Source organism: Canis lupus, chromosome 17 (genome assembly GCF_048164855.1).
Source record: "Canis lupus baileyi chromosome 17, mCanLup2.hap1, whole genome shotgun sequence".
NCBI classification, from domain to species: Eukaryota; Metazoa; Chordata; class Mammalia; order Carnivora; family Canidae; genus Canis; species Canis lupus.
In genome coordinates this window covers 53,095,734-53,115,198 of record NC_132854.1, presented here as the reverse complement: position 1 = coordinate 53,115,198, position 19,465 = coordinate 53,095,734, and the positions used below count along the sequence as shown (strand labels likewise).

General features: G+C 38.7%; 1 long non-coding RNA gene across 1 annotated transcript in view; it reads right to left on the bottom strand.

Annotated features, from left to right (window-relative positions):
* Positions 1-1,905: 1,905 nt before the first annotated feature.
* Positions 1,906-19,465, bottom strand: part of LOC140608423 (uncharacterized) — a 66,980-nt gene continuing 49,420 nt past the window's right edge. The window contains exons 2-5 of the long non-coding RNA XR_012010455.1: positions 7,891-7,975; positions 6,076-6,147; positions 2,590-2,724; positions 1,906-2,080 (exon numbers count right to left, since the gene is read on the bottom strand). This is a non-coding gene — a long non-coding RNA (uncharacterized lncRNA). The remainder of the gene's footprint in view (positions 2,081-2,589; positions 2,725-6,075; positions 6,148-7,890; positions 7,976-19,465) is intronic.

The window sequence follows — 19,465 nt, the reverse complement described above, 5'->3', positions numbered from 1 at the left end:
AGAACATAGAATTGTATCATGAATTAAGCAGAGTTTATTCTTAGATGAACTTAAGTAGGAATTTGCATGAAACAACCCACATCCACAACACTCATTCAGCTATGATACGACTCTCGTCTTAACTGGTAATGTCTCGCTAATAAGAGATGTGGCCAAGGGCCAGGTCTCTGCTCTGGTTCTGGAGTTCTGTTGCCCTATTTTGAAGTCATCTGCCGATTCTTGTTGCACTACTTCTGTGCCTACAAACCACACCACACATCACTGGTGGGTATCAGGATTTACCTACAAATTTCCAAGAATTTCAAACCTTTCTGTAGTTACTCAAAGACTAGTTTTTTTTAAGCACCGAATCCACGTCTATTTTTACTTGTCACTTTATAGATTCCAATTATATACGAAGGGATAAGCTATATAGAGCACACAGCATGGCACACAGTAATAATTCCGTAAGTGCTATTGGTTACTGTCATCGATACAAACGCTGTAAACACAACTCTCCTGTGAGTCCACAGAATGACTGCTCTAAAATGTCTCACTGTGGTAGGAGAAAGAGCTTTAAAGCATCTCCTAGCTTTTGGCAGGAAAGGATCAATTTCTGTTCTGTGTAATTCCTAAAAGACCTCCAACTTCTCCATTTTATACATGTCAGTTACTCTATATGTATTTTTCATATATCACAATATCCCTCTGCAGCCACTCTAATTATGGTTAAGAAAGCAACCCTTTTGCTGCCTCACCAGGTTTCTTCTGTGGAACATTAATCATAATGATATGCATGTTGTATTTGCACATCTGAACAGTAAATTGGATTTCAGACTTACAGAGGTACAAGGAAGGTGTACATCTATGACACAAGTCATAATCTCCCTGTGTCCTCATTATCCCATTTGTGACGTGGGAATTACAAATCATTTGCAATATCCCTGTTTACATAGCGACTTCAGAAATATTGAAATAACCCCAATTAAGCTCTGGTGAGTGAAAAGCCTTCAGAAAGAAGTACTCTAGTACACAGACCTCACTTACTCACGTAGGTCTGGTTTTGCCACTACAGTATTTAGATAGCACTGCTTAAGTGCAAGAAGGGCTCCGTCTGCATAGTTTGCTGTTCCCCAACCCTTGTGTTTCTTTAAGTTAAAAAAATCTACTCATATTTCCATTTCTTGTTTATTTGCTATCAATCTATCCACTGACATCCCAAGTCTCAGTCTACTTATGAGTTAAGCAGGTTTTATATCGCTCTGTGTTTCGACTCCCCTGTATGGGTGCTAATCTCTGTGGGTTATCAGTTTTTTAAATACTTGACCCTCCCTGGCTTCTCCTTCTGTCTCTCTCATGCTCTTTGTTCTTTCCGGGACCCACTTCACACAAAGCTCCACCTAAGCTTTGCACTCTTCACTTCGCTTCTGATTAGATGACATGATAGAGCTACATCACCTGCTCCCACCTGAGGCTCCGTGAGTGGTGTCCCCACTGCGGGAATCCACTACCCACAGAGTTCTTGGAGGCTCCATGGAGCTCCAGCTCTGTTCCTTCACATGGAAGGAGGTTCCTGGGCATATCGGGGAAACAGACAGAGTGTATCCTGGACCCACTTGGGCACCTCCCAGCTGCTTAAGCCCATCACTGCTCCTCTGGACAGTATAAGATTTTATTGTTCTCCTTTCTTAAAATGTACTGTTCCCATATTCTAAAACACCCTGCAAGGTATTTACCTGACATCCATGTTGATGTGTGAATGAATAGGGACATGCTCAGTAAAGATAACCACACCTTAATACAAAATCTTCTGGAGCTAATGTCATAACCCAGAGGAAAGCCTGTGAAGAAACAATTTTCCAACTTCCAAGACTGTGGTGGGACAGGTATCTGAAGCACATAAAGTTTTCAGCACTTCCAAAATCATAGGATGTGAGCGACTATTTATTATTTTTTAGTAGGCCTCCTTCCAGGGCACATGTGTCCTTATAAGAAGTGTCACCAGATGCAAAGCGGGCGGAACAGTGGAGAATTAATCATATGTACATCAGGCTGGAGGAGAGATAATCACTAGGTATAGGATTTACTTTACTGCTTTCACCTGGGAGGAAAGAAAGGCAATGAACATTTATTGAACCTCAACTGTGGGCTAGCCATTGTACCAGGAACTTCATATGTACCATCTCATTAATCCCAAGAATAGCTACCATTTATTGACTGCTTGCTTTGTGCCATATCCAAATGTGTTACTTATTTTAATCCTTCCAATAATCCTATAATCAATTTTATACTATCCTAAAATATTGTATAAGTATTATGTAAGCATATAAAATACTATAAAAGCCAGGAAATGAGGTTAGAGAAGTCCATTTGCCCAGAACCATGGAGTTAGTAAATGGGAGAGCAAGACTCAAACTTCGATGCAACTATAAAACCTGTGGTCTTAAGCCAGTTCTGTAAGATAGTGATTATGCTTCCACTTTTCAGATAAGGAAACTGAGACTCAGAGAGGTTAAGTGGTGTGCTCTATGTCTCAGAACTTAGTCAGTTGATAGACCTCACTTCTTCAAACTTGATTCTACCTAGGTATAAAGCCCACAAGCTCCGTACCTGTTGACTTGGCAGGAGTCGAAGACATGCTGTCCTCCCGAAGACCTTTGTTTAAGTACAAGACATCTCCAAGATAAATAACGTGGGTGAAAATAAAATAATATATATATGTCCAGAGAGCACAACGACCAGTCCCTAAAAAAAAAAAAAAAATTGACCTAAATGCCTGGGATCTAATCTCTGGGCATATTAGTATGCCAATGTCCAAATGTCTGTCTCAATTTTATCATCATCATACTTTCCAGTACATGGAAAGTAGACAAAATCATCAAGTCACCATATAAGATAAGGAAGGACTTGTTGAGGGAAGGCTCCCAATACTATTTTCTGCAGTTAATTGCTTACATTGCTTATTCTGGTACAAACAAGGATAGTAGGAGTTCTGAGGGCAGAAATGGGAGTAGAGCCCATGTTGAAATGAAATGTAAAGCAATGTGTATGGGTACGTATACAAATTATTCTGCAGGAAGGGATTAGGGAGTGTGGTGGGAGAGAAATGGATAATTGAGAGAAGAACCAAACTTGTGGACTAGAGGAGAGAGGAAGAAACACATGGGAAACACAAACAGGCTTCCAACCATTCTGTGGTGGGGAAAAGAACACCAGCAAGGACCTTACCTCTTTCTCCAGAGCTATTCCTGGGCAGCTGCTGGTTCTCAGCAATCCATGGGGGCTGCTGGGTGGCATTGGTCTGCACTTCCCTGGCTTTGGTTTCATGACCCCACCCCTACTCCCCACTGTAGGTAGGCTGGGGACACAAAGATAGACCCTCCAAGAATTTAATACAGACATGGGTGGGAATGACTGTATGAAGCAAAGGTTGGTGGCCAGGGGAAAGAGTGTTGATCCAGGGGCCAGCAGACATGCTTCAACACTCAGCTCTAATAGCCAAGAGTTTAACGTCTCAGGGCCCCCAACTATGACTAATTGTTTAACATTCTCCCATAGGGTTTAGGTAAAAAAAAAAAGTAGTGTTCTTCAAAATCTGTACCAAATTATTTTTCATATTTTCATGATACCAACCATGGTCTTGATTTGGAGAATTATCCAAATATCTCTAAGCATCAAACCTGGTAGACAAGATTTTTTTTTAGTTTAAAAATATAGATGGAAGATAGAAAGGAAGGAAGGGAGAGGGTAGAAAAAACGGGAAGAAGGGAGGAAGACAGACAGAAAAACACCCTAAGGCACTGACTTTTTTGGGTGACTCAAACTGACAAAATGTTAGCCCAAAAGCGTGTTTCTAAAAATGGCTACTACAGAAACAACACTGGAATAAGAACCTACTTGAAGGGAGCAAGAGGACTGCATTAGTGGATATGAATGTTGTTTTGTACTTTGGATTAAAAAAAAAAGAAGGCATGCAGCTTGTAAGCCTCTGAAAAGAGGACAGAGGGAGGGCGGAATGATGGCACTCCTCACTCATCCTCCCTCTCTCAGAGACCCTATTGTGTTGCGTAGTCACCTGGTTACATGTCTGTTGGTGACTTTCTGTATACCTCTGGATGGTAAAAGAGACTGCATTGTGTCGACTCCTACTATTTTCTCTGGTTTTACAAGGTATCCTGAAATATAGCAGAGAAACATCAGCCTGAAACTTGAGGTGAACAGAAGCGGATTCAAATGCTAATTCTTACACTCATGAGGTTGGGTCTTACCCTCTCTGAGTCTTGTTTCCTCATCTATCCATCTATATAACATCAGGATTGACTTTAAGGTCCTTCCGGACCAGCACTTCCTGGGGTTCCTGCCACATCCCTTTCTTCCCAGAGAAGCAACATGAATCCCACCTTCTAGGGGTTCAGGAGTAGATTTTCAGGAAAGTAACGAAGCTTAAGATTCAGGGCCACTCCCCTGCCAAGGCCCTTCCCAGCCTCTGTGAGGGGCAGTGTGTATCTTTTTGTAAAACTTGCCGAAGTAGATATTTTCGTATCCCTTTCCTTAAACAGGACCTATGGAGTTGAAGGTTCAAGTTCCCCAAAGTTTGGGTCTGCTCCTGTACAGAGGAAGTATTTCTCACCAAACCCAACAATAAAATGCAGAGTACATGGCAAGTAGACAAAATCATCAAGTCACCATGTAAGTCCAGACACTAGCTGAAAAAGCAACTGCTCTTGAGTTTCTCTGTAGGTCATCTCCCCTTTGGCTTTTCTGCTTTTGTTCGGGGAAGAAGCTCTGACCCCAAACAGCAAAACGGCTGACCCAAATTTGCAGCCTGAACTGAAATCATAAACTGCATTCTTAATGACAGCGTGCTGTTCTGTGCCCTCGTCCTGGGGGCCCCCCAAAGCCCTGAAAACATGTGGTTGATCTAATTTACCAACAAGAAATTGAAAACTGCACGGGACCACCAGTGAAACTGGATCGAGCCAGTTGCCATCCCTAGAAGGCCGGGTTTTCAGTTTTCATATTCACCTCATGTTTTTCTACATCATTTAAAATAGAGTCGCTGGTGGCTGTTTTTCAGGCACGGCAGAGATTATTTTTACTCTCAATTACAGTGACCAAAATAGCAACTGCAGCTCTGGGAATAGAGAACGCGCTGGCATTTATTTAATTGGTTTTCAAGGCAGAGTCAGTTTTCATAAAAAAAAAAATTGGTTAGTTTATTATTATTTTTTAAAATATTTTATTTGTTTATTCATGAGAGACACAGAGAGAGAGAGGCAGAGACATAGGCAGAGGGAGAAGCAGGCTTCCTGCAAGGAGCCCGATGGGGGACTCGATCCCAGAACCCTGGCCCTGATCTGAAGGCAGATGCTCAACCACTGAGCCATCTAGCAGTCCCTATTATTATTATTTTTTTAATGGTTTCTCCCAGTTGCTTTATGCTCCTTGGGGCTTGCTTTCCTGGATGACATCTGCAAGTGCCATGACTCTGCCTTGCCTTTGTGCAACTACCTGTTGGTGCCCTCCTGCCAAAGCTTCCTCCACCATCTCGAGGCTTTTCACTTTTGCACAGAAGTCCTGGGACCCCCTCCTGCAGGCTGCACCCAGCCTGTTTTCCAGCTCCTCTTCTCATGGAGAGCACCCACAGTATGGGGCATTCCATTCCCAGAGGAGTCAGTCGCCGCGCGATTACTAAACACCAATTCTGAGTCCAGCGTGGGGAAGCCAGGAGAAGCGTCCTCGGGGGTTAACTACACACAAACATATTTATTCAACTTGTTGGGAATGTAAGCTACTAAGTGATATTTCACAAGCCACTTATGCAATGGTCAGCCTCCTTCCCGAAACTTATACTGCTAGTGGTGCGGGTAGGAAAAATCTATCAAGGAAAATTTTCTAAACCAACAGTAATTATGCAAGTATTAAACTCTACATTCCTTTGTCCTTGCAAACTGTTTCTTTCCTCTGTCTTAGGCTCTGCCATTACTCTGGCTCTCTGCTCTGCCTCTACCCACATGTAGTATTGTCCTCTAGAGACATTAGTTGTCAAACACATTTAGTGTTCATTCAAAAAAAAAAAATTCATTGAGGGCCTACCTTTCACCAATGCTAGGTTTTGAAGGAGGAATGCCTTCTGCCCTCGTTGAGTCTAGTGGGAGTGCTGGAGACCTAAAAACAGCACAGGAGTGCATTGTAGTAAGTGTTTTGATAGACAGCAAGTTTCACTGATGGGACATCAGTGCATCTACATCTGAATCTGTGCGAGTGTTTGTAGGGCCTGCCTCCAAGGAGAGTGTCTTGGAGCCATGCCCTACATTTGACCTGCATTGAGCCCTGCAACAGTCCAGATATTTCATTGGAAGAAAATGTTCTACTTCTTTTAACATAATTAATATCTGGTTGTTGGTTTGTTTTTTTGTTGTTTTGTTTTGTTTTGTTTTTGCTGCCATAATAAATTAACACAAACCCAGCAGCTTGAAACAACACTACTTTATGACCTTGCAGTTCTGTAGGTGTCAGTTGGCCTGGGACCTTGCCTGAAGGCTCTAGGAGAGAATCTGCTTCCAGGATCGCTTGGGCTGTTAGTAGAATTTCTTTCCTTCTCATGGCCCCGAAATGGCCCCCTCTATCTTTAAGCCAGTAATGGTGAGTTGAGTTTTTCTCATACTTTGAATCCCTCTGCTTCCCTCTTCTGATTTCAGGGATTCACAGGATTACATTGGGTTCCCCTGTACAGTCCAGGATAATTGCCCAACTTCAAGGTCATCTGATTAGTAACCTTAATTACATCTGCAAAGTTCCTTCTGCGTTGTAACTGCCGCAGAACAAAGACCAGGGGCAGAGAACATGGGCTACCAAAATTCTACCCACCTCAGTCTACTCTAGCTCCCACCCCCACTCCAGGATTCCCACCCACCTCCACACAAAGTACATTCATCCCATCCCAGGATCTCCAAAAGTTTTGAAACAAGTAATCGAAGGGTTAATGGGAATAATAAATGTAGCCACAACTTTTTACCTGGGCTTTTTTGCATTTTTCTTTCAATTTCCCTGATTCTCCTCCTTCAGAGAGGCAGGCTAAGGCTTGTTCTCCTGTCCCCTCATTTGGCTGCCTCTCGAATAATCTCTTTGTTGCTGCGTACTCCATGTCTCAGGAATTGGCTTTCTGCACATTAGGCAGATGGATTTGGGTTCCATTATGGAATGGCCTCAAAACCTATTCTAGCCTCAAAACCCCCCTAAATCTCATCAGCTCAAAGGTCCCACTTCTCATTCTCTCAGTCATCTAAATATGATACGCAAGAGGCTCTGGGTATACTCCATTAAGTACAACTCCGAGGGTACAATCCTCCACCTGTGAACCCATGAAGTTAAAAAAGCAGGTTATCTGCTCCCCACATACAAAGGTAGGACAGGCAAAGGATTAACAGTTATAGACATCTCTGTGCAAAATGGAGAAAATAAAAGGTAAAAAGTAGTCCATGGTCTACAACAGCAAAGACTCTTTTAGGTTTCAATGCTTACAATTGAATCTCCATGGCTCTCAATTCTCCCATCTGAGTCATCAGGTAAAATGAAACAGCAGCAACCATATTCCGGGCACCGTGCTATGGGTTTTCCATATATTGACTCATTTAATCCTCCAACTACTCTATGACATACACTGTTATTAATTATCCCCATTTTATAGATAAGGTCTCTGAGACATTATGTGGGCACAGAGCCTTCCCAAGGTCATACAGCCAGGCAGTGGAAGACCTGGACTCAACCCAAGTAGTCTGGCTTCAGGACCACTACACTTACACTCTACTGTCCTGCAAAATCAGTAAAAATTTTAAGGCACTGAGTTCTGCTCAGGAAGGAAGGAGTTTGGAAAGTGTTCCAGGCTTTCCCCAGTACCCAAGGCATTACCTGTGCAATGTGTGAGTGTGGTTGGTTATATATCACTGTGTAGTGCCCAGCTTCGGTACAGGGAATGAAGAGAACACTTGCATCTCTGTGGTGGGATATAGAGGTAAACATATTAAAGGAAAGTCCAAGTCTTGGGCCACTCACATGCAGGACTCTTTTTCAGAAAACATGAGTCTATCTATATGTGTTTTCCTCCTACCTAAAATAATCCATTCTTTCCTTTTAAGAAGAAAAAATCATAACCCTTTGTGTATATGAAGACAATTATTTTCAAGTTACTCTTTAGTCTTTTCCCCTGAACAAACTTGTTTAATATTTCCTCATGGGGAAGTAGGATCCTACTGTGGTTAGGAGTGAGGGCTCAGGGATTGGGCTGAGAGCAAATGCTGGACCACCTCTTCAGAGCTGCTTAATCCCGTATTACCCACTTCAATTCTCTAGGATTTGTTTGTAACATAGGGACACAGTGAACCTATTTTATAGAGATTTTGTGATAATTAAATGTGTATAAACCCTATGTTACTGACATCCAGTAAATGCTCAATAAATCTTAGTTACTATTATTTTCCTATGTAAAATCATTTTCCTTGTTTTTATTTTATATCTTTTGCAAGCTCTTCAATGCTAAATTGCATGTAATATAGATATGAACCTGTGGATCAAAGACCTATCTTTTTATTTATTTTTATTGTTTGAAATATGCGTGATTTAGAAACTTTCACCAAGAAAATGTTTTCTATAAAGTAATTTATTCCACAGTCTAATAATGATCTGCACTGTAACACCAACAGTTTTCCTTAAATTTTACATTTTGCATTGTTTCTCATTTTCATATAAGCCCAGTTTCATTGTGGCTTTTCAGGAATAATTCACTGATACACAATACCTTACAAACCTCTTTATCTTGCTTGGGTAGTATGTCAGTTTTTCCCAATATTTTGTCTGCAGAATTTTTGTTCTAACACTAAGTAGAAAGTTGGCAGTTAACCATAACGTAATGGGTAGCCAAAATTCATGGAAGTTCAATCACGAGATAGAAATCTGTGACAGATAAATAATAGTGAAAGGGAAAATAAGGGAAGGGAGAAGAAATGTGTGGGAAATATCAGAAAGGGAGACAGAACGTAAAGACTGCTAACTCTGGGAAACGAACTAGGGGTGGTAGAAGGGGAGGAGGGCGGGGGGTGGGAGTGAATGGGTGACGGGCACTGGGTATTATTCTGTATGTTAGTAAATTGAACACCAATAAAAAAAAAAAAAAAAAGAAAACAAAACAAAAAAAAAAAAAAGAAATCTGTGATAGAAAAGATAAAAGGTTTTGAGTTCTACAACTTATAATCATTAAGATGGTTACTATCTAATAATAATAATAATAATAATAATGGCCATAACAGAAAATAACAAATGTGGGTGAAGATATGGAGAAACTGGAAACTTTGTGCACTATTAATGGGATTGTAAAATGGTGGAACCACTATGGAAAACAGTTTGAAGTTACAACTGCAAATAGAATCATCATGTTATCCCATTTCTGGGTGAATATCCAAAAGATTTGAAAACATGTCTCAAAGAGATATTTGCATACCCATGTTCATAGCAGCACTATTCACAATAGCCAAGAGGTAGAAAGAACTCAAATACTGATTGAGGATGATTGGATAATCAGAATGTGGTATACACATATAGTGAAATATTATTCAGCCTCAAAAAGGAAGAAAATATTGACATTCTACAACATGGATGAACTTTGAGCAGATTGTGTTAAATAAAATAAGCCAGTCAAAAAAGACAAATCCTGGATGATTCCAGTTTTATGAGTTATCTAAAGTAGTCAAATTCATAGAAACAGAAAGTAGAATAGTGATTATCAGGGGCTTCAGGGAAGGAACAAAGGAGAGTTGTCTTTTAATGGGCATAGAGTTTCTATTCTGCAAGATAAAAAGTTCTAGAGTTCTCCTTCACAAAAATGTGAATATTCTTAACACAACTGAACTGTACACTTAAAAATGGTTAAGACAGTAAAGGTCATATGTTTTTACCACAACTGAAAAAAAAAGTGTGAACCTTAATGTAAACTATGGGTGTCTGGTGCTGATGACATGTCAATCTAGGTTCCTCAACTGTAATGGTGTACCACTCTGTTGGGGGATTTTGATAGTAGGGGGAGGCTCAGGGGGGACAAGGGTATATATGGAAACTACACTTTATGATCAAATTTTCTATAAACCTGAAACTGCTGTAAAAAAATTAATGTTTTTTATTTAGTCCTGAATTCTCCACTATGTAAATACTGTAAACATTTAACAATGCTTTCAGAAAGATTTAATTTCATGTGCCAACTAAATGGGTGAGGATGTCAGTAGATAGCCTCAAAGCCATCAGCAGTGTGTTGTAACACAGCTATAACCATGGTTAATTCATGCTCATTTGGAACTCACTCCTTTGGAATAGGCAGGGCTACCTGTTTCTTCATCTGCAGTGTAAGGGGCACATTAAATGACCACTAAGGCCAATTTGACCAATACATGACCTTATGAGGCTATGAGTATAGGTCGTATACGTGATTTCCATTGAGTAAAAAAATGTAAAATAGATGACTTAACTTGGGATTTGTGTTTGTGATTCATGGTTATGTAATACTTCCCAGATTCGCCATTTAGAGATGAAATAAAAATGACTATTTCTGTGAATACCACTCTGCTATAAGTTGAATTTTCATTTACAATACCTAAGAGCAATTTAGTGGCCCTTCTTTTAAATAATTCCAGCCCCAGTATAAATCTCAATACATTTTTGTAAAGGTTGAAATTATACAAAGTCTTTCTTCCAATCACAATAAAGTGAAACTAGAAATTTATGGCAGATGGAAAATAAAAAGATCCACAAATATGTGGAATTAAACAACACACTTTTAAACCACCAGAAGACCAAAGAAAAAGTCAGGAGAGAAATTAGAAAATATCTACAGATAAATAAAAGTGAAATTTAAAAGATGCAGCAAAAGCAGTGTCAAGAGGGCATTTTATAGCAATAAACACATACATTACAAAGAAAGTAAGATCTAAGATCTTAAAATAACTACATTTTAACAAATTAGAACAAGAAGAACACACTAAATCTAAAGTTAACAGAAGGAGGAAAATAATGAAGATTAAAGCAGAGATAATGAAATAGAAAATAGAAAAAACACTAGAATCACAGAAATGAGACAAAAACTAAGGCTTGGTTTTTGTTTTGTTTTTTTTTTTTTGAAAAGATCAGCAAAATCAACAGGCCCTTAGATTAAGAAAAAAAAGAGAGAAGTCTCAAATAGTGAAGTCAGAAATGTCACAGAAATAAAAAAAATTACAAGAGAATATGAACAACTGTATGCCAACAAATTGGATAACCTAGAAGAGATGTATAAATTTTTAGAGCACACAGCCTGCCAAAACTGAATCATAAAAGAAAATCTGAACACAATGATAATTAGTAAGAAAATTGAATCAGTAATCCAATACCAACAAAGGAATTTCCAGGACCAGATGGCTGCACTAGAAAATTCTACCAAACATTTAAAAAAGAATTAACAACAGATCTCCCCAAACCCTTCCAAAAATTGAAAAGGAAAGAATACTTCCAAGCTCATTCTATGAAACCAGCATTATCCTGATACCAAGCCAGGCAAAGACACTACAAATTAACATCCCTAATGAATATTTATGGAAAACTCTCAAAAATATAGTTGAGCATTGAAAAACATGGGAAGTAGAAGCTCCAACACCCTGCATAGTGCAAAATCCACGTATAACTTTTGACTCTCCAAAACTAAACTACCAATAGCTTACTGTTGACTGGAAACCTTACTGGTAAAAACAGCCAATTAACACATGCTTTGTACATTATATGTATTGTATACTGTATTTTTATAGTAAGATAAGCTGGAGAAAAAAAAGTTATTTAAAAATCGTAACAATGAAAAATCTTCTCATATCCCTTAGGATAGTCACTATCGAAAAATAATAGCAAGTTTTGTTGAGAGTGTGGGAAATTTGAAACTCTCGTGCATTTTTGATAGACTTGTAAAATAGTGCAGCCACTATGGAAAACAGCATGATGGTTCTTCAAAAAATTAAAAATAGAACTGCCATCTGAGCCAGCAATCCCACTTCTGAGTACATATCAATAAACCGAAAGCAGTGTCTCAAAGAGATATTTGCATACTCATCTTCACAGCAGCACTATTCATGATAGCCAGGATGTGGAAGCAACCCAAAATGTCCATCCATGGGATAAATGGATAAAATGTGATATGTATGTATGATGAAATACTATGCAGCTTTAAAAAAGGAAGGAAGTCCTATGACATGCTACAACAAGAATTATGCTAAGTGATATAAGCCATTTGCACAAAGATGAATATTGAATGATTCCATTTATATGAGTTATGTAAAGTAGTCAAATTCATAGATATAGAAAGTACAATGATGAGGAATTGCTGTTCAATGAGTAGAGTTTCGTTCATTAGGTTAAAAGTTCTTGGACAGCTGTTTCATAACACTGTAAATATCCTGAACACTACTAAACTGTACCCTTGAAAGTGGCTAAGATGGCAATTTGATGGTGTGATTTCTATCACAATAAAAAATATACTTATGGGGATTCCTGGGTGGCTCAGCAGTTTGGCACCTGCCTTCGGCCCAGGGTGTGATCCTGGAGTCCCGGGATCGAGTCCCACATTGGGCTCCCTGCATGGAGCCTGCTTCTCCCTCTGCCTCTCTCTCTCTCTCTCTCTCTCTCTCATAAATAAATAAAATCTTTTTAAAAAATAAATAATAAAAATATACTTATAAGTCAGGTCTTCCACTACAGTTGAATAGTGTCCCTAGTTTATCACTCTTGCCCCCAAACACGCATTCATTGTGATGTGGTTGGAGAGACTTGTGAAGATCCCAGGACTGAAACTACATCTAGGAGGAGCTTCACAAGCTGGAGAGCCCAGTGGGGACCAAGGATGCAGGATCACACCTCCCGCCCTCTCCTCCGTTGCCCCGGAGCCACCTCATCGCATCAGTGGGCAAATCCTCTCCTACCGACAAGCAGGCAGGATCAGATTCTGCTCCTGACTTCATGGGACCCAGAACAATTGCTCCCCGAGGTTCTGTGTTCTCTCTGCTATCTTCTCTTCCACATTTTCCCTAGTCCTTGGGTGCCTTCATTCTGCAGTCAACACCTCAGACTCTTCCAAAGACACATCATATTCTCCAACCCCTGGGCTTGGAATGAATTTGAGTTTTCCCTGGAAGGATTTGCCTTCTGCTGGGAATCCTCTCCAAAGAGGCTGGAATTTGCATAATGGTGGGCATATAATAAAAGCTGAATGAGTGAGTGAGTCTCTCAGTGGCTTCACCATATTTTTATGGCCTCTGACAAGCTATAGCTTCTATCCTTCTCGGAAGCTAGTTTGTCTTTTTTTTTTTTAAGATTTTATTTATTTATTCATGAGAGACACAGAGACAGAGACACAGGCAGAGAGAGAAGCAGGCTCCCTGCGGGGAGCCCATGTAGGACTCGATCCCAGGACCCTGGGATTATGACCTGAGCCAAAGGCAGATGCTTAACCACTGAGCAACCCAGGCGTCCCTGAAGCTAGTTTGTATTAATCCCCCTTCTACCTACAAGCTCTCCCTCTCTCTCCCTTCTTCTCTCCTCCCTCCCTCCCTCCCTCCCTCTCTATTTCTTCCTCCTCTTTAGTGTGCAGACACATTCAAGTCTTTCATCTTAAAAAGGACCCTCCCTTAATCTTTCACTTTCTTGCCTTATTTTCATGTGAAGTTTCTTAACAAGTGTGTCAGCGCTAGATACCTCTACTTTCCTATCCTCTCATTTTATAAATTTTCATCATGACAAATTATTACACACAATTACACAGTCATAACACACCATACATATAACATAAAAATGAATACTCTTAATATTCACATTTGCTTCGAATCTTATTTTTTAAGAAATAAGATAGTTATGGTTGAAGTTTCTGTGTATACCTCCATAACTTCATTTTTTCCCTCTCTTTCAAGAGAGTAACAATCCTGATTCTAATGTTTATCAATCTGATGAAAGTGATTACACTACTATTGCAGATGTGTATTCATATACAATTTATGGTATTTTTATAGATTTTTAAACTTTTCATAAATGGTATCATTTCTCTGGCTCATTTATTCATTATTTGAAATACAATTATGGCATCCTGGCTATATGCCATGCACACCTCTAGGATCTTAGAATATACTAGCGAAACATGATCAAGATCTCTGCTTTTCTGGACTTCTTTGTTTTTAAAGGAAAGAGATGATAAAAAGCAAGAAAATAAATTATAAAATACATTAGACTGTGATAAATATTATAGAAAAGAATACACGGAAACAGGTAAGGGGGTCAGTGGCGGAAGAGTTTGCAATTTTAGGTAGGGTGGTTGGGACAGACCTCATTGAGATGGTGACATCTCACCAAAGAAGGTGAGAGTGGAGAACAAAAGTGCTTCAGGCAGAGGGAACATACAGTGCAAAGGCCCTGAGACGGAAACACATCTATGTTTAAGGATCGGACAGGAGGTCAGTGTGGCTGGGATGAGAAAAAGGAAAAATGACTGGATTATAATGGAGACCAGGATCCAAATAGCATCACAGACCATGATAAAAACTTTGACTTCATCTCCAAGATAAGAAGCTACTGCAATTTTGAGCAGAATACCATATAATAGGTATACATACTCCAGTTAATGAATATTTAAGTTGTTCCCAATATTTTTCTATTACAAAGAGCCCTAATGAATATTCTTGTACATATCTTCTTGAGTCCATGTGTAAATTTCTCTGGAGAATATATCCAAAAAGAAGATAACTAGATCAGAGCTATGCATGTTTAACAGCTTTTTTTTTGTTTAATATTTTATTTATTTATTTGACAGAGAGATAAAGAGAGCCAGAGAACACAAGTGGGGGGAATGGCAGAGGGGCAGAGGTCTTTTTCTCTCTCTTCCAAGAGAGTAACCATCCTGATTCTGATGTTTATCAATCTGATGAAAGTGATTACACTACTATTGCAGATGTGGAGAGGGAGGGGGAGAGGTAGGCTCCCCGCAGAACAGAGAATCCAATGTGGGGCTTGATCCCAAAAACTCTGGGATCATGACCTGAACCAAAAGCAGACACTTAACTGACTGTGCCACCCAGGCGGCCCTATTTTTAGCTTTATTAGAGGGTACCAAATTGCTCTGAAAGGGGGTTCTATCAGTTTGTTATCCCACTGAGCACCAGAAGACAGTCAAAGTTTCTCCAATTTTCTACAATATTTGTTCTTTTCAGATATTTTGTTAATGATATGATATGACACTGCTTCGTTGTTTTAATTTTTAGGTCAACATTAGTGGTAAAGCTGAGCATCTTTTTGTATGCTTATTGACCATATGTATTTTATTTCTTGCTAGTGTCCAGTTTATATCCTTTTCTAATTGTGTTTTGAGTTTTTAAAATACTTTCTTATTGATTTGAGGGAGTTCACATATTATGAGTATCAATCTTCTCTCCGCTATATGCATGTATCAGTTTTCTTTTGTGGCTATAATAAATAAATCATCACAAATTTAGTGACTTAAAACCACACAAATTCATTATGTTACATTTCTGTAGGTTGTAAGTCTGCCACAGGTCTCAGAGGGCTAATATGAAAGTGTTGGCTGGGCTGCTTCCCTTCATGGAGCCTGAATGAGAGAACCCAAGTTCTTGCTTCCAGAAGCCATCCACAGTCCTTGGTTTGCATTATCTCTCCCTTTTCTCTTTCTTTCTTACTTCTTAAATACTGATTTTTTTTTTTTTGCAGAGGTAGAATTTACATGCAATAAAATAACACAGACTTCAAGGGCAAGATATAGAATATTTCTATATTAGCCACCTCAGGCTGCCATATTAGCCACTGGGTGGCTTAAACAACAGAAATTTATTTTCTCACAATCCTGGAGGCTGGAAGTCTGGAAGCAGAGTGCCAGCCAGCCTAGTCAGGTTCTGGGGAAAGCCCTCTTTTTGACTGCAGAAGGCTTCCCTCACAATGTGCCTTCACATGGTAGAAGAAGTAAGATATTTTTCCCTTTTTATTAAGACACCAATCTCATTAGGTTAGGGTTCCACTCTTAGGGCCTCACTTAACCCTACTTAAAAAGCCTGACTTCAAATACAGTCCCACTGGGAGGGCTAGGGCCCCAATATATGAATATAATAGAAGGCAGGGCACAATTCACTTGAAAGTGATTTCTATCCCCAGAATGTTTCTTCATGCCCCTTTGCCATCAATCCACTCTCCGCTCCACCCCACACCCCCAGGAAACCACTGTTCTTATTTCTGTATTAAATGTAACATAGTCTTTTTTGCTTCTTGATTTTTTTCACTGAACATCATAGAGATTTGTTCATGTTGTTGCCTATTCAGTAATTCATTCCTTTTGATTGCTGAATAATATTCTAATATATAAAGATTTCACAGTTTACTTATCCCTTCTACCTATTGAAGGACATTGGGTGGTTTCATGTCTGGGTTTTTATAACAAAAAATATGAATGTTTTTATGAATTTTTTTATGGATGTGCATGTTTATTTCTCTTGGGTAAATACTGAGACATCATAGGATAGGTATATATTTCACTTTATACAAAAGTCAGTGAGATAGATACCATCAAACAATTTTACAAAGTACCTACATACGTATTACTAATTTCCCAGCAGCAACATGTGAGAATTACCATTCCACATCTTTGTTTACATTTGTTATCATCAGTCTCTGTAATTTTAGTTATTACTCTTGGTCTGAAGTGGTATTTCCTTGTGAGTGGTCTTTCCTCATTTGTTATATTTCCCTCTAATGATGTTGGGTAGCTTTGCATGGGTTTACAGGCCTTTCATAAAATATTTTTTATTTTTATTGTTGGTAATTTTCTCTTCGAGTTAGGAGAGTTCCTTATATATTCCACATATAAGTCCTTTGTCAGATATAGACAAATACTTTTAGGAAATAAGAAATATTGCAAATATTTTTCCCCAATCTATGGTTTATCGATTCATAGTTTATATATCTTTTTTCAATTTATTGAGGTATAATTGACAAAATCCTATGATATTTAAAGTGTACATTATGATGATTTGATATACACATACATTGTGATAGAACTTTTCCTAGCTAGTTAAGTAATATATCCATCACCTTTTTTAAAAATTTTGGTGAGAACATTTAAGTTCTACTCTCTAGCAAATCTCAATCATAAAATTCAGTGTTATCAACTATAGTCACCATGTTATACATTAGATACTCAAATTTTATTTATCCTTTTTAAATGTTTATTCATTTGAGAGAGAGGAAGAGAGCAGAGGGAGGGGCAGAGAGAGTTCCAAGCAGACTCTAGGCTGAGCACAGAGCCCAACACTGGACTGGATCCCTGTCCAGACCCCAAGACCCCGACCTGAGAGGAAACAAAGAGTTGGATGCCCAACTGACTATGCCACCCAGGAGCCCCCAAACTTTATTCATCTTATAGCTGAAAGACTGTACTGTTTTACCAACTTCTCCCTACATCCCCAGTACCTAGCAACCACTTTTCTACTCTCTAAGACTTTGACTTTTTTGAAGACTCCACATATGAATGATAGCATGCAATATTTGTCTTTCTCTACCTTACTTCACTTAGCATAATGCCCTCAAGATCTATCCATGTTTGGGCAAACAGCAGGATTTCATATATTTTTTCATATATATGTATATGAACCTCCCATACTTCTTATCTATTCATCCGTTAATGGACACCTAGGTAGTTTCCATATCTTGGTTATTGTGAATAATGCTGTGAGGAACATAAGAATACAAATAATCTCTTTAGTATCATGTTTTCATTTCCTTTGAATATATATTCCAGAAATGGGCTGGCTGGATCATATGATATTTCAATTATTTTTAATTTTTAATTTATAAAATATGTTATTTATTTATTCATGAAAGACATAGAGAGAGAGAGAGGCAGAGACATAGGCAGAGGGAGAAGCAGGCTCCCTGCAGGGAGCCTGGTGTAGGACTCGATCCCAAGACCCCGGGATCACACCCTGGGCCAAAGGCAGATGCTCAACTACTAAGCCACCCAGGTGCCCCTGAAATTTCAATTTTTAATTTTTGACAAAACCTCCATACTGTTTTCCATAGTGGCTGCATGAACTTCTATTCCCACCAACAGTGTACAAATGTTCCCCTTTCTCTACATTCTCTCTTAACATTTATCTTTTGTTTTTTTTTTCTTTTGACAACCATTCTAATAAGTATAATGTGATATCTCACTGTGGTTTTGATTTTCATTTCCTTCATGATGACTGATATTGAGCATCTTTTCATGTACTTGTATGACTTCTTTGGAAAATGTCTATTCAGTTTCTCTGACCATTTTTAAATCAGGTTTTTTTATTTTTGTTTTTTGGGGGTTTTTTTGTTTGCTATTGAATTATGTCTTTCTTGAATTCTGGAAAATTCTCAGATATTGTCTTAAAATCTTACAGCTCTAACACTTTACCTAATCTTTTCCTCTGGAAATCCTCTTGGCACAATATTGAAAACCACTCATCTAGCTGTTGTGGCTTTTATAACTTTTTCATATTTTTAAATGTCTTTTTGTTCTACTTTCTGGGTGAATTATTCCATACTACCTTATGGAGACATAAGACTAGTACTCTCTTTAATTGTGTTCAGTCTGCAATTTACCATATTTATTGAAGTCTTTGTTTTGGTTTTGTTTCAGTAACTGTTTTTCAGCCTGGTTATATCTTCTGAATTTTCTTCTTTTATTTTCTCCCTACCATTACTATGTGCTTGAAACAGATAAATGTGTGTCAAAATAACACTTTATGCAGCCATCTTAATCAAGATGACTTCTATTCACTCTTCAAATCCCTCCTGATAGGTGTCTAACTCCCAGATTTCTGCACTATTTACCAAACCTCCTAGTTTGAAACTGTCTTCTCCCTAGGCTTCAGTGGCAATGCTCCCTCCTCCTTTTCCTCCCACAGATTCTTTTAACATCAAGGAAACGAATAACAGCTTGTCAGAGATTCCCATGGAAGAAAGAATTTTTTAGATACTACCATGAGGTAATATGGTAATAGGCATATTTCCATAATAGCAAGTGGTGTTATATCTTATCCATATCTTTGGGCTGCTGCAGAATTGAAGGTATTAGACAAAGCTGTGATAGTTTATGCAAAGACTGGCTCTAGATATTTGAGGAGCATAATACAGAGATTTTTAAGAAGTGATTTTGTAAGATCTACACTAATGGTCTCTGTCTCCCCAAAGTAAGTACTTGCGATTTGTTCCTCATTCTGCAGTGAGTAAAAGAGAAAAACAAAACAAAACAATCAACAGTATAAATATTAAAGTATGTTTCAATGTTAGTTTTAGATGCTAATAAAACTTATTTGTTTGAATAAAACCCTCCTCCTCCACCTTCCCCTTCCTTCTGAGTTTCCTTTGGGTTCCTCTTGCCCTGGCTCTCCCTTCAAATGGTTGTTGA